The sequence below is a fragment of the Marmota marmota genome, unplaced genomic scaffold (assembly GCF_001458135.2).
Source record: "Marmota marmota marmota unplaced genomic scaffold, marMar, whole genome shotgun sequence".
Taxonomy (NCBI): domain Eukaryota; kingdom Metazoa; phylum Chordata; class Mammalia; order Rodentia; family Sciuridae; genus Marmota; species Marmota marmota.
In genome coordinates this window covers 7,230,900-7,242,580 of record NW_026000316.1, presented here as the reverse complement: position 1 = coordinate 7,242,580, position 11,681 = coordinate 7,230,900, and the positions used below count along the sequence as shown (strand labels likewise).

The 11,681-nt window shown below is 32.4% G+C and overlaps 1 pseudogene; it reads right to left on the bottom strand.

Moving 5' to 3' along the window:
• The window catches only part of LOC125614482, a 63,328-nt pseudogene extending 52,120 nt beyond the window's left edge, over positions 1–11,208 (bottom strand).
• Between the last annotated feature and the right edge of the window lie 473 nt (positions 11,209–11,681).

Here is an 11,681-nt window from a genome sequence, read left to right as displayed (position 1 = left end):
GAGGGGAGGGGAGGGGAGGGGAGGGGGGATAGTAGAGGATAGGAAAGGCAGCAGAACACAACAGACACTAGTATGGCAATATGTAAATCAATGGATGTGTAACTGATGTGATTCTGCAATCTGTATATGGGGTAAAAATGGGAGTTCATAACCCACTTGAATCAAAGTGTGAAATATGATATATCAAGAAACATGTAATGTTTTGAACAACCAACAATAAAAAATTTTTTAAAAAAATCATCTACTTCAATAAATTTATATTGGTTGCCAAAAAAAAAAAACAATGAAAAGATGTGGGAAAAGTTGAATGCTTACTGTTAAATGAAAGAAGTCAATATGAAAAGGCTACATGTTATGTGATTACAACTATGTTACACTTTGGGGAAAAAACAAAACTATGGAAACAGTAGAAAGATCAATCATTGCTATGGATTAGGCAGAAGAATGGAGAGATAAACAAGTAGAATAGGAGGGATACTTTGGGCAGTGAAACTATTCTATGTGATACTATACCTGGTGAGTACGTCTTATTCTATACTTTGAAAACCCCATAGGATGTAAAACACAAATTTTAAATTATAATATAAATTATGAGTTTTATTATAATGTATCAATATTGGCTGATTAATTGTAATATATGCAAAACACTAATGCCAGATGTTAATAACAGGAAACTGAAGGAATGATGGGTTATATGGGAACTATTCTTTTTGGTCATTTTCTATTAACATATAACTGCTGTAAAGTCTACTAATTAATTTAAAATTTTATATAAACAATGAGTAAAGGAAAGCTAATGTATGTTGAATAAGAATGTTATGTAATATCTTGGTGAACCCCATTAACTCAGTGCTATTGTCTTGATATAATAGACATACAATATATGCATCTCTAAGGCATTTTCTTGCAAATTCTAAACATACGTTTTACTTAGAATATTTAAATTTAAAATAAGATTTTTGCATCTGTTTGCACAACTGAAATAAGAATTATCCAAAATATTCAAGGTGAGAAAGCATTTCAAAGCTCTGAATCATACAAATAAATTTCATTCGAATAGTAGCAATGATTTGAAAGCATCTTTACTAGGACAGGAAAAAAATTGACAAAATAGTTATAATAGCTCTAATTTATTAGTTTTCTAACTTATTAGTTTTCTATAATAGCTTTCTAACAATTTTGAAAGTGCCAAGTACTATATTAATTAACTTGTATGCATTAAAGGAGTATGGATACAATTAAAACATGTTAAATGCATGTTTGGAAATGTCACAATGAAGCCCACTAATTTGTACAATCAATATGTTGCTAATAAATTGTATAAATTTTTTTTTTAAACAAGAGTTCAGAAAGTTGCTCTCCTCTCAGACTTCAAAAACCAATCTGAGCCACTTTACAAAAGCAGATCTGGGAACTGTATGAGCTGAGATTGGTTCCCAGTTGACAATCTGTAAGAATCAGGGACCTCCATTTTCAATGTCAAGTGACCAAATTATGCCCGTGACCTGCTTGAGTTTGAAAAAGGCTTGTGAACTTCAGATGAGAATGCATCTCATTCTACACCATGATTTTATCCTTTTTTGGCACTTAACAACAAGCCCAGAGGCATCAGGCTCAGACTTCTGACATACTGGAGTAGAACATAATAAATGTCAGTTGATTTCAGCCCTTAAGTTTGTAGTAATTTGCTATTCACCAATAGAAAACTAATATAATTCCTCTTTAAAGCTAAGGAATTTTAAGTCACATGATTATTAAGAAGGTTTGAATTTATATACATATATTTTGTATTATATATTATATATACATAAATATAGGGCTGGGGATGTGGCTCAAGCGGTAGCACGCTCACCTGGCATGCGTGCGGCCCGGGTTCGATCCTCAGCACCACATACAAACAAAGATGTTGTGTCCGCCAAATACTAAAAAATAAATATTAAAATTTAAAAAAAAAATAAAATAAAATAAATATAGTTTACATATATGTGTGTGTGTGTGTGACATATATATATATATATAATTAAAAAAAATTTTGGCACCCAGGACACTCAACCACTGAACTGCACCCGCAGCCATTTTTAAAAACGTGTTTTATTTTGAGACAGGGTCTCACAAAGGTGATTAGGGCCTTGTTAAGTTGCTGAGGCTGGCCTTGAACTTGGATCCCTCTGCCTCAGCCTCCTGAGATGTCTGCTAGGATTATAGGCATGTGCCACTATGCCTGGCTATTTTTAGTTTTTAATAGCACATAATAGTTGTAGATATTTATGTGGTATGGTGTAATATTACAACATATGTTATATTACAATATATGGTATGGTATAATATTATAATATATAATATGCAAATTTTCTTTATCAGATGAGGGTAATTGGCATATATAGTACCTCAGACATTTGTCCTGGCAAAATTTAAAAAATTCTCTCTAGCCATTTTGGAATGTATAGTTAATTAAACATTAGTTTTCATTACTGAATAACAAGTTATTGCAAAATTAAGGGCTTAATACAATAGATACTAATTATCTCCTAAACTTGTATGTCAGAAATCTGGACCTGATGTCTCTGGGTTTGCTGCTCAGTGTCACACAGGATAAAATCAAGGTGTAGAATAAATAATTGTTGTCAACTCATAGTTATCCTTCTGTGCTGTAGAACATTCAAAATTATTCTTCCTATCCAACAGTATCCCATACCCTTTAACCATCCTCTCTCCATCACCTCCCTGTTGTCAAGCTCTGGTAACAACTATCTTATTCTACTTCTATAAGATCAGCTTTTTACAAAGCTGGAATTTCTGTCCTTTTCAATTTCTAAGAAATTGTTCCTTTCATTATTATGTAATCCTTATATCTTTATTGACTTTGTCAGTTAATATGTATACTAATACCAAAAATTTTCAGTAAAAGAGATGGTAATGCTCATTGAGCAGGATTATTATGACACAGAATTGAATGATATATAAGAAATATCATTAAGCCAGAGCTCTAGAATTAGATTAAAGTAATACAGAATTCCATGCTGTGCAAGAAATTGGTGTGCTGAAAGAATAAAAGAGTGGTCAAATTTCCTGCAACGTATCTTTACACTGAGTTGGATAAGCATGGTATTCTCTAGTATTCTATTACTGGTTCCCTTACTTGTACTTCAACCAAGTAGGAATAAAAGCTTTTCAGTTTCCTACACCAATATAAGGAATTTATAGGAGAGTGCATCCACTAGGAATTTTGTCTCGGTAGATCAACAGATTAAGTAACTATGTTTATAATCACTTTCCTCTGTTACTGATTTATTAGAGAATTATGGACAGTGTTCCATTTGTCTAATCAGCAATTTTTTATCTATCTATTTATTTATTGATTGATTGATTCATACATACCACGGATTTAACCCAGAAGTGCTTTACTTCATCTACATCCCCAGTAATTTTTATTTTATTTATTTTATTTTGAGACAAGGTCGGCTAAGTTGCTGAGGCTGGCCTTGAACTTACAGTCCTGCCTCAGCCTTTCAAAGCTGTTGGGAATACAAGCATGTGTCATCATGCCCAGCTTCTTATCTGCATTTGAACTCTGGCACATATAGTTACTAGAAGTGTGGCTTTAGACACTTATGTTGACTTCTTTAAGTCTCAGTGTCTTCATGTGTAAAATTAAGCTTATAGTAGCACCCAGGTAAAATAACCATTTTGGAAGTAAAATGAGATCATGTATTTTAAAACACTTAACATGATGATTGCAATAACAATGCTTTGATACTTTTGTTAGTTTACACTGTGTTTGGCTGAGAATGACAGCATGTCAAAAGTTTTAATTTTCTTTCAAATAAATGTAGTGGTAGGAATACAGGATTAATGCTGTAACTTCAGCAAGTCATTAGATATATGACCTCTGCTGTAGACAGAATGTTTATGTCCTACTTTAGTTCTATTCATATGTTTAAGTTCTAATTCCAGTGTGATGGTATTTAAAGATAACCTTTAGGTCATGAGGGTGGAATCCTTTCATAATAACATTGTTATCATAATGAGGGGCTTCACCTTCATGACCTCATCTAAATCTAATTAGCTTCTCCTTTGGACATCACACATTAGGGATTAGGAATTCACTCTATGGATTTGGGAGGCCACACAAACTTTCACTACATAATAGATAGGTATACTCTTTCCTTTTGATGACTATTCATAATTTGAAAACATATTTGCTCTAGTTCTTTGCCTTACAAATGCCTGAAAAGGAAGCCATACATATTCAGAATAGACATATGCTCCACTAAAAACCAGGGTCATTGAAAAAAGTTGTGAATAGATAATAAGGGACAATTAGTTTATTTTCAAAATTGCACAATTATTTACCGTGACAGTCCCCCTTGTAAAATATACTCAAACCCTAGAAAGCAGGCCAAGTGGGTAAATGGAAACTTAAACTCTGAGTACTGATACAATTTATCCTGAACTTAACAACAATGACCTCAATTTGGATATTAAGTAATTATCCGAATAATTTAACTAAAGTTGTTATCTATTTCTGTGTTCCAGAAAGAAAATTTATTTTTATCTAGTCACTAAAAGCCAAAAAGAAAATTTGAATGAGAACTGATTGTCAGTAGTAGAGAGAAAAATTCTTCTTTTATTAGTTATGTTATTTACTGCTTAACTTCAACTGAATATTAAAAATCTGAAGTTTTGTGTTTTTTCATGATGAAAAAAATATTAATGATAAAAAAATTATGAGAATCTGGATCAGCTGAGAAGCAGATGCCAAACCAGGATTAGATTTTCAAGACATTTATTAGAAGAGATAACAAGAAAAAGTGGAGAGATCAAGAGTGTTCATAATTAATGAATTTCTGATATCTCTATAATAATAGTGGAAAGGAAGGAAGATTGTATAGTAAGTCTTCAAAGAATGTTTCACCAAATCTGCAGAGTCTTATACCCAAATTCCCTGTTAGAGAAGTCTCATATACTGGAGGAAATGATCCTACCTTAGTACCCCAGTAATCTCTCCATGCTTGGTCAGTGGCTAGAAGTAGCCCATGGGAAATATGGGCCTTGGTGTAAACACAATGGTAGATTTGATGCTGCAGTATCTAGGGTCCTTTTTCTAATATGCTCCCATATCAGGGGATCTTAATGGTATTTTCATTACTTCCAAATGCCACACTTTATGGTACACTGATATTTTTCCGTGCAGGTTGAAGAAATAGTTTCTCCATAGTTCCTGTGGACCTGCCTTCTTTGGGAGAGAATTAGAGACATATATTAATGGGATGAACTACAACCACTGTAACCATAGTTGGTCTTGGAGCCACAGCTGATATACTTCATCTTCCTTCTTTTCCTCCATTGTGTAGTATAAATATCCTTCACTTTCAGCTATGACTTTAGTAGATTTTGGTGGCTCATCTGGTAATGGATCCAAACCTTCACTGCTTAGAGTTTTTAATCATTGGTAATCATACTCCTCTCAGACTTAGAGACTATAACTGTCCAGTTATAGTTACAATGGAATAAGGAAGCACTGAAAGCCACCAGATGGATCTTCTGGGTTCCACATATGTTCCTCCTTGTTACTTCAATGCCTTTTATTTTTCATATTGTTACTAGACTCAGAGTCCAAAGTGCCTTGGTTCAGCTGTAGCTTGTGTTTCAATGAGATTCTTGTCATGGTACCTGAACCAGGACCACTAACCTTGAGTAGCCTGGAGTTTCCAGGTTGAAGAAGCACAAAATCCTCCAGTGCATCACTGATATAAATAATGAAGGCTCAATTCTCCTGCCACTTCTTGGTTCTCAGAATTAATTTTTTTTCCTACCAAGGACACAGCATCATATAGAGGTCTCTTATTCAATGCCACATCTTCTCAGAGTCTTCCTTTCTAAGCTAGTGCTTCAACTATGCTCTGGAAACCTTTTCGGTACTTTGCCATGTGGGTTGTTTCTGAGTGATACAGTATGAAATAATTAATTACCCATAGATTTCATGTTCATGAACACACTTTTAAACTGTAAACTAGGTTCCTTGGTAGGATATTAAGCTATGTGGGATTCCATTGCTATGAATGAGGCTTCCTAGATAGTGGTTCTGGCTGTTGCTTTGCAGATAAAGAAGATAGACCCATACCCAGAAAATATGTTCATCCCCATGATGACTGATCTCTGTCCTTTCCAGGATAGGGGGGGCTTGAATTAGTCAACTTGCCATCAGGTGAGTGGTTGGTCTCCTTGAAGGACAGTGTAATATGGTGGACTCACCATTGATCTCTGTGGCTGATAGGTGGAGCATTCAGAGGCAGCAGTAGCTAAATCAGATTTCACAATTGAGAGTTGATATTTTCAAATACACATAATCCACCATATCTGCCTAATGGCCACTCCATTCCATTCATATGCTCATTGTGCTTGCTTTAGGGTAACCAGTGATAAAAGCTGATGAATATCAATTGGTCAAGAATTTGATGTACTCAGTTTTTCAGTACTTCCTTCATGGTAGATGTTACTATGTATTATATAAGTCATCACACTTTCCACCCAATCCCATATGTCTATTCACATGTTTCTATCCCAAATACCATTCTCTAATCTTCCAATACTCTTCTTTATAGGCCTTTAACCAGATAGCCAGTTGCCAATTTTTATTTCAATTACCTCTAGAGCTAATCAGGATGTACAAATAAATCCTTCTCCATATTGTTATAATAAAAATATCCATTATAGGTCTTTTCTATGAAAAAATGTTTTGCTTTAATTTATTTTAGTACTAGAAAAGGAAGCAACTATTATTCTTCATATGTCAATATTATATAATGTTACTAGGTAAAATTGACCATTTTATTACACACACATATATGTATATACATATATATGCATATAAATATATGCATATACACATTACATATATGTGTGTATGTGGTCTAATATATGACCACTATCTAAAGTATGTATCCAAGAAAATTTTCTTTAGATAGTGGTCATGTATTAGATACTATTTAGTTTTGCCCTGGCCTCTCTTTTTTTCTGCATTTATTCTTCAAACTGAGCAATTCCAAAATGATTGCTATGCATCTAGTTTTATTTTATTTTCAAAATCAATCCAAATGAAACAAGAGAAGAAAGCCCCTCTTCAAATGAATCTTGGTTCCGTGAAATAAATGGATGCAATATATTCAACATTTTCCTATTTTTTGCAAAATTCTGTAGTTTGGATTTTGACACTGTTGACATTATTCAGACTACACACATGATCTGACTCTAAATAACTGATATTAATTTTCAAAAAAAATTGCAAAAATTGTTCTTGCTTCCTTAGAATCATTCATGGATATCAACAATTTTGAAATACCCAAGTAGGAGAATGGTTATCAAGACAGCAGCAATCTTTTCAATTCACATAGGCATAATTAACTGAAGCTTCTCTGAAAAGTTTCCTTTACCAGATTAGCCAACATTCACATCTGTCAAAAGTTGACATAACATATCAGGAAATATTCAGAGCAAATTTGCTTTCTATTCCCTTCTGTGGAATTCATTACTTCTTCTTCTATTTAGCTGGCATATATTGAGGCCCTTTGAAACATATGCTGTAGCATTTTCTCCATGAAAGGAATATTTTTTCTATATGAATAGATATGAAAATTTAAAGATGATAAATACTTATTTGTGTTAGTTTTAAATAAAAAAAGTTTACATAAAATATTTGCATTAACAATATTTGAGCTTTATACAAGCTTCAAAATTTATTTTAATTTTGTTTGCATGGCTGATAATTACTTTTCTCCCCCAAATTCCCATGTACAATTTGATTATATTAAATGTTGATGGGCAGTAACCTTTTATTCTACATCCTTAAACAAAATCTAGAAACTAAACTCAGAAATAATTAACTCTTATGAAGACATAAAAAATTTTGACATTTGATATCTTAACTGCAAGTACAGTAATTGACATTCAGATAAAGACGATAGTACCTCTGCTTTTTAAAACAGCAGCTAAGATCTGTTTTGAAAGACTTGAAATTAAATTCTTTAGTTTTTGATGATTTACTTCAAGTCAAGCAAACTGGCATAGTTCTTTAGGGCCTCTTTCATAATGAATTAGGTTAATTATGGAATAAAATTCGATTGCCACTAATTTATTATGAAATAGTCAATTGTTTCTACTATTAATGATGCCAATAGATTCTCTAGTCATGTCTATATATATATATTGACTGAATCAACTGTGTGTAATTTGAAAAATATATTTGTAAAATTTCAGCAAGTTATTCCTTCCAAACAGATGACAAGTTAAGCAAATTTGTAGTTAAAAGTTAAGGATACTAAAATGGTTATTTAAAAATCTTTTCTTTTTATAAATAAAATACATATATTTGCCAAAATAAATAAATATAAGTATAAATAAATGGTTATCTTAAACTGATTTTCTATTTTCTACAAAAATTATCCTTGGTAGGAGACCTCTTATATGAAAATATGAAATATTTCTTAAATTTTTCATCATTTAAAATATTTTTTTAGCCAGACATAGTAGGATACACCTGTAATCCCAGGAACTTGGAAAGCTGAAGCAGGAGGATTGCAAGCCTCAGCAACTTAGTGAGGCCCTAAGCAACTTAGCAAGATCCTATCTCAAAATTAAAAAAAAAATTAAAATAAAAATGGCTGGGAATGTGGCTCAGTGGTTAAGCACTGCAGGGTTCAAACCTTGTGCTGAAAAACTACAATAAAGTCCTATTTATAAAAATATTCTTTCATTATTTTTGACTATTTATATGTAATTTTACCAAAAAAAATCTAATTAACATCACAGGTAAATAAAATTGCCCATTTAGATGAACAATAACTACATACTAGAATAAATAACTACATAGAAGTAATGATGAACAATTTTAGTTTACTTCTTAAAAATAAAATGTAATCTCACAATATTTGTATTAAGAAAACATTGAACAGAATGAACATCTTCAATGTATACTGTAAGTTTCAGTTTTTGTCATATAGGGTTTTGTCATATAGATCAATCTAACCTTCATTAAACACACAATTTTACAACATGTGGCTTATATGGGTGGTATCCACACAGCTAAGTAGGTTCATATTTTTACCAACAAGTGTAACCTTGGGTAGTGAGCATGATGTTTCTGTTGGGACTTTCCTGTTTGATTGCCATATCTTGAATCAGTGTTTAATTTGGACACTCACCATTTTCTCATCTGACACATGCTAACATGGAAACTTGCCCTGTTTCTTCATTCTGTTGTTTTTTGCTTAAATGAAAAGAGCTTGAAATGTGAGGATATAAATTATAAGACAAATGCAGTCGTGTTTTAGTATTGGAAACCATTTCCCCACTTATTAATGTTTTCCTTCCATCATGCCATGAAAGAACAGTTGTAGAAATAACAGTTCTTTTGTTTTATCCATTTATGACTTTATTTAAAAAAGAAAATCCCTGAAGGATTCTGATTTCAAAACATAAAAGATCTGTGATAGATTTTAATCCCAATTTATTTATTAATAACTTTTGATCATTGGTTATTAGAGTTTACTGAGTTATTTATCTTGGTTTTCTATTTGAGCAACTTATTTTCAAAGGGCACAAAAGGGCACACAGTTTCTTTTTTGATCATTTTTGACACATGAAACTAACATTTATCTCAACTACAATATATATCACAATGACATTACAAGTCATACACTATTTTTGGACTCCTTAGCCTGTCATATATATAACAATGAACTATTACTTCCAGTTGAAAATTTTTTTTCTTTTTAGTGTTTTGTTTTTGATTTCTTTTATTTTTGAAATAGAGTCTTTTTGTGTTGCCCAGGCTGATCTCCAACTCCTGGGCTCAAGGGCTCTTCTTGTACTTCTCTTATTGGGAGACTTTTTATTAAGGATTCAATCACAATATCCCTTATTGGTGTTTTCAGGTTTTCCATATCCTTATGGTTTAATTTTGGTTTTTTGATTTTATATTTCCACAAATTACCCATTTCTTCTGTGTTTTCCAATTTCTTGGCATATAGTTGTTTGTAACAGTCTTTGATGATCCTTTTATTTCTGTGATATCAGTTTATAATGTCTCCTTTTTCATCTCTAATTTTATTTATTGGGTTTTTCTCTTTCTTCTTAATCTAGCTAGTTTTGTAGAGTTTATCTTTCCAAACAACCAATTCCTCATCTAATGATCTTTTGTATTGCTTTTTTAGTGTTTATTTTTGTTATTATCTTTGTTATTTATGTCTTTGACTAATTTTAGTTTGTTTTACTTTTGCTTTCCTAGGTCCTTGAGATGCTTGATTAGGTTGTATATTTGAAATCTTATTTTTTGATGTAGGTGTTATTGCCATAAATTTATGTCAGTATTGCTTTTTCTGTATCTTATAAGTTTGTGTATGTTGTATTTCATTTTGATTTCTTTAATGACCCATTATTTGTTTAGTAGCATGTTGTTAAGTCTTCATGAATTCTCACAGTTTTTGCGGTTTCTTTTCTTATTAATTTATAGTTTTATTCCATTGTAGTAAGAGAAAATAAATGGCAAAATTTGTGGTTTATTTTCTTAAATTTATTAAGACTTATTTTGTGGCCTAATGCATGGTCATTAAAAGAGCTAAGATGTCTCCCTTTGTTGATGATCAGACCAGTTCTTCCAGTAGTCATACGCAGGTTACCAGTGTAAAATTTGGTGAAATTAATATCCTTTCCAGGCTTCCATTTAATCTGAATGGTGTCATTTACCTTGATGATGGAAGCAGGGTAGTGAATGATGTGAGCATCATAGGTCACCAGGGGAAGGATCACTTCTGTGCCCACAATTTCTTTCTTATTTTATACAATGTGTACCCGACCTCCTCAGATATAATATAATGTACGGCAAAGTGACCCTTAGTATCATAATCTGGCATAAATTATCTGTGGACTTTTAAATCCTGATGACATCCATAAAAGCAGCAAGGTAGGTTATATCAGTTTAGACTTTGCCACCAACCTTAAAGAAATACTACATGCAGATGTTCTTTATACTTCACCTCATGTCAGGGCATACTTAAGTCTGTTCCTTAGGAAAAAATATGAAAGGAAGTTTTCTATTAGTTTTTAGGGACCAGAAGATAAATAAAGATCAAGCACACTAGCCAATTTATTTAGCATCCACTGCTTTGGAGCTACTACTCTCTTCAGATGGTTCTTGGGATCATAATCCATGGCTGTTTAAGACATGGAAAGAGTTTTGTCTTTTTCTCTGTACAGAAAATTAACTTAGCTCTAAATTCAGTGAAAAAGTTGGTTCCATTTTCTTGAATATATTTTTTCTTTTAGTCTCAATGTATCAAAAATTATCCTGTCTGGTACACAGAAAAAATGTTCTCCTTTTCCCACTCAGACTTAAACACATCCAACAGTACACTTGGAAGCCCTGTTTCCTCTGTCTGTGCTAGAAACAACACATTAGAACCACCCTCATCTCATTTGGATTGTGAGACTCTAGGACAAACCCCCACCTCCACAGTGAGTGTTCTTCTTTTCAACTGAAACTCAAGTACCTATTAAAGCCACTCTCTTATGAAGATGACTCAAAAGCTCTAACATCCTATACTAAGCAACCCTCCACCATAGTTGTTATCCTCACTTTTTTTTTTCATATTATTATATCCTATATTGAAGAATCACAGTTCAGC